We start from the raw sequence: 5,000 nt of genomic DNA, 5'->3' as shown, positions 1-5,000 counted from the left end.
GGTGGTGAGAATCAAAAGCGTGGTCATCGATTTAAGCGTGAACATGTGTGTGTGTGTGATGGGAGGAGCACACACAGCTGTCAGTGTAATTGGGAAACAATGAAGATATACACATAGTCAGGAGAGAGCAGCCGATAATGGGCCTTCATTACTCCCGGCATACGCAAAGGCTTGCGGGTGTGAATTATAGGAAATCCCTACCCTCACTTTTTACATAGTAGTGGAATTATTTTTTAAAAGATATAAACTAACCCAATATTATCATATTAATTTTCCTATCAGTACTCTGCCTACATGTTGCATACTTATTTATTTTCATTTCAGATCAGTTGTTTAGTATTAAGCATTTCATTGCATTCATACTGGAAATATGAGGCTGGTTAATATGAGGCTTATTGCAGCTTCACTGGAGGAAGAAGCAACCAATGGATTTAAGGGAAACCCAGCAGGCATGTTGGGATATCACAGTGTTGACTCGCATGAAAAATGTTGCTTCAGTATCACAAAGTTAAATGTGAAAGATGAAACCACTTAACAAATGATGTTTGTCATATCAAATGTGCACAGTCCCAATATCTAATGCAAAAGTTATTCTTTTTCAAGCTGTCAAGCAAAATCAAATGTTAATTATTTTTTTAATAAAAGCTTGGTCAGACTGTATAAAAATGATAAGTTTAGATAGAATTAGAATTTGCAGAACAATGCACTGTTATGCCCTTTGGAGATGTTATTACAAAAGTGAACATCACATTAGTACAACACATTGGCTACTCAACTATGAGGCTATTATTCCTAAGCAGCTAACTGACAAGGTTCAAGTAAATTTAGCCAACTAAAATTAGCATTTATCTTAGCTTCACAGACAACTGCCCACCTGAAAATACAATTGTTAAAAAGTTAGCTAGCCAGCCATAAGTCGAGTCTGAGGTAAAGTAACAGCAAGTTATAGATTTTTTTTAAGGTAGACACATCTGCAGCAATATTGTGATTGTATCCACTGATGTTATTGTGATGTTTTCTCCTTCCTGCATGCGTAGTTGACTGCTGACTGCAAGCCAAATTGCCCTTTGGGAACAATAAAGTTTAATCAATCAATGAATCAGCTGTGTTGCTAACACACTCTCCCTGTATCTTCACTCTAACAAACACTTTAAAGATGATTTTACTTTGAACAGTTTGCCTTACCATTTTACATGTAACAAAACAATGATGAAACTATCTTGCTCAACTTATCCTTGACCACCCACCTCGATCTGGGATCCTGAAAACGTTCTTACCTGAACAAATTAATGAGTGTTTTGAGATGGTATGCACTACACAAACACCACAATACAAACCCAGCAACCCCAGAGATTTTTTGACAATTGACCAGATTTCTCCAAAACAGTGAACAGGGAACCCACCAAAAAATAAAATGTACACAATATTTCACTGTCCCCATGTGTATTTGATCACAGACATCCAACATTGTCCAACGTGTTGTATTTCCAACATGTTGTATTTGGTATTTTACACAATCTTTCAAAAATACATGGACAGATTTTTAAATAACTCCCTAAAACTGTTAACTATAGTACTGATAATTTGAGGCAATCGTGTAAAGGTTTGGCCAAGTATTTATGGATAGGATTTTGGCTGAAACTACTTCCAATACTTGCTAGCTAGATTTGCCTTGTTTCTCCAGTGCAAAACTAATAAAGGAAATTTTGGACCCGTCTTGGTTGATTAACTATGTTTGGAGTATATTTGAGGTTTTGCCAAACATTCCTTTGCTCTACATTTCCTATGTTGGTGATTGAGGGTTAACTTGACCTCAGTTCCAGTCCCATTCTGAGGCTACACAAGGCCTGATGGTTATAGTGACATCAGGAACGTGTAATAGCATATTCCATTGGCAACTTCCTGTATGATTGTGGCATCTTCTTGTGTGGGGTCTTATTTACAGAACAGACCGCTCATCCCCATACAGGGGAGAGATATAGACAAACCAAATGATTCTGGAGTGTTAAAACATGTAAAACCACTCATTCTGTCCAGGATGAGAACACAAGGCCTCCCAGATAAACTGCCCTCTTTACCCATGAGCCGAGACGATAAAACATCAATACCACTGCCTTGACGCAGATAACATTCTCCAATGAGACTTCTTAACTGGGTTCAGTAAGGGATATACTTTCACTTGGAAGGGTGTCTCGGGGGATTCCTATAGACTACACTGTGTCAGTTTGACATTCAAGACCAAATTCCTCTCTGACATCTCAGAATCCCCTGTGGATCCCAATTTGCCACACTGGTCAGTGCCTTTACCTCCACAATGAATGCCGATAACATATCCAATGAGGCTAAGCACTGGCAGGGCCACGTAGTTGCATGGATGTAAGGTGTTTAGTTGTAGGGCATGGAATTGCCAAAGTTGACTATGTTGGTAGTTCACCAACACCGTTTTTCAACAAATACAAATTCAAATTCAAAACCTCTTGGATTTTGAACCAATAGAAACACTAGAATTCAGATAATTACGTTATCACCTGCCATTGTGTGGGTTATCTGAGTAGAGAAAGACTTGTCAGTTGACAGTCACTGACTTGACAGTAACTTGACACTTGACAGTCACTGGACAACATTCTCAAAGGGTGCCCAGTGCTGTTGCACTAATATTGCCAATGAGAAGCAAGTTCAATAGAGCCTACAATCCCTACTTGCGTGGTTAGCAGTAACCCATACTGCCTAATTCGTTTGGTAATGTCTCAACTGAAATTCAGGAACTGTACAAGTACAAGACACGTAAGACCCACCCGGAACTTTCTTTGTTACTGTACCATTCGCAAGTTTTGGTTATGTAACAACACTGGAGGCAACTATAGAAAATCACACTTTAGCTGGGTTGGGTAATGAATGCAGTGGCCTGACGTATGTCTGCTTTGAGAAATCCTATATGTTTAACTACTGGATGCCAAAAGAGGACCTGATGGATAAAATCTCCTCTCCATAACAAATGGTTAAAGATTGGTGTAATAACCAAGCCCAGTGAGCTTGGTGGCTGATAGAACAATGTGGCACTCTATTAGCTTGTCTATATTTGATGCTCAAGAATCAAGAGATCTGACCAGATTCGTATCAACATATTTTGCCTAGATACAGAGATACACTGCCTTTACTAAATCTATTTCACCTGTTGATAATTATGAAGTTCCATTAAATTTAAACCATCTGACAAACTACCTGTGCATTAAATGGTTTAAAAGCATCCATATGCTAAGCAGAATACTGTATTCACCCCTATGTAATGTAATTAATATATAATCATTTTAGATTGTATAGAGAAGCTTTGCTCTGGGCCCAGACAAGGCCTGTCTGGCCTTTCTCTGACCATATCTGTTGTTTTATCAAATTGAATCAATGAAAGAGTGTCAAAGAGCTTAAGTGTTGCTTTGCTGAGCTGGAAGTGTGACCTTCTGTTCATTTATTAAGCAACCAGTTAATCAATTAAGCATCAAGTCACAACTAGGCACAAAACAAAAAACACCGGAGCTGGAAAAATCAATAATTCTGTGGCTTCAATAATGTAAGTGCACACACACACACACACACACACACACACACACACACACACACACACACACACACACACACACACACACACACACCCACACACACACACAAACACACCTCACCTGTATGTTAACGTTCACATTAACTCCTAATCTGCATCAATTGTAGATCATCTGTGCACACACACAAGCTAATGACTCCCACACACAGATATCTGATAAGAGAACTCCCCCGTCTCCAGGACAAACACAACCAGACACTCAGCACCTGACACACACACACACACACACACACACACACACACACACACACACACAGTCATGTGCAGCAAATGTCTGAACTGAGTGTGAAGGACACCTCCATTGAGAAAGAGTAAGAGGGAGGGGGTGGGGGTGGGGGGGTAGCACAAATACCACCTGACCTGGACAGTATATCAACAGCACCTATTGATTTTCCAATCAAACAAGAGACAAGGGTTTACACACACACACTTACAGGCACACAAGCACACTTACGCACACACGCACCTGATGTGGGACACGTGGGCCCCATACATATAGAGTTACTGGCACACACACATATAAGCTACCACAGTCTGAATCCTTCCACATTTTCATCTATATTTAGACTAAAATTCAAATAAATACTCAAAGTCCCTTCAAATAATATATTGCTGCCTCTCTTCCACGCTCTCTCTCTCTTTCATAGAGAGAAAGAGAGAACAAATGAGAGAGAGAGAGAGTCCTATGAGAATGAGATCTCCAGGTTTGCCAGTAAGAGGCATTCTTATGTTTCATATGTTCCATTTTGTTTAATTGGAGCATTCTTCTTGGTCTTCTCTATGCAGACAAAATGGGAGACGTGTAAAACAGCCAAAATGAATTAAGGCTGATTAACAGAGCTCCCCAAAACCCTAATGAGGCCTGCAAGGTCTCCTAGCTTGTCTAAAGTCAGAAAAATACAGGACGAACTTCACTGTAATTAGGACTCATTTTATGCATCTTGAATAAACATTCAAAAACATTTACATAAAAGGGCACATGTAAAATTGTGATGTCCAAACCCCATTTAGGAGTTCATGTCTGTATTTGTGTATAGCACATGCACCTCTAAGTATTGGTTTCTATGCAGATGTAGAGAATACATATGCCAATATTCAACAACATAAATCCATATCCTTTCTATGGGGTACTGTATGCAAAATATTGTGCACAGTATGTCTTAAAAAAAACACCCCTCAAAAAAAGAAAGAATAGTTTAGACATGATAAAATTCATACATCTCTGCTCCATCTATCCCAGAATAAGCGATTCCTCATCTCAGTTCTTACATTACCGTGTCTGACCAAGTGTCTTTAAGGGAATTTGCCCTTTTGCCCTCTAAAATCAATCCCATATTGAAGCACACACATGCTCCATGTTTTGGAGCGGTAGTAAAGGGTACTTGTT

General features: G+C 39.3%; 1 protein-coding gene across 4 annotated transcripts in view; it reads right to left on the bottom strand.

The window, feature by feature from the left end:
• Positions 1 to 5,000, bottom strand: part of dscaml1 (Down syndrome cell adhesion molecule like 1) — a 112,977-nt gene that overhangs the window by 89,929 nt on the left and 18,048 nt on the right. The window lies entirely within an intron of this gene.

The sequence above is a fragment of the Brachyhypopomus gauderio genome, chromosome 16, assembly GCF_052324685.1.
Source record: "Brachyhypopomus gauderio isolate BG-103 chromosome 16, BGAUD_0.2, whole genome shotgun sequence".
NCBI lineage: Eukaryota > Metazoa > Chordata > Actinopteri > Gymnotiformes > Hypopomidae > Brachyhypopomus > Brachyhypopomus gauderio.
The sequence above is the reverse complement of the archived record's forward strand: the minus strand, read 5'-3'. Positions and strand labels throughout refer to the sequence as shown.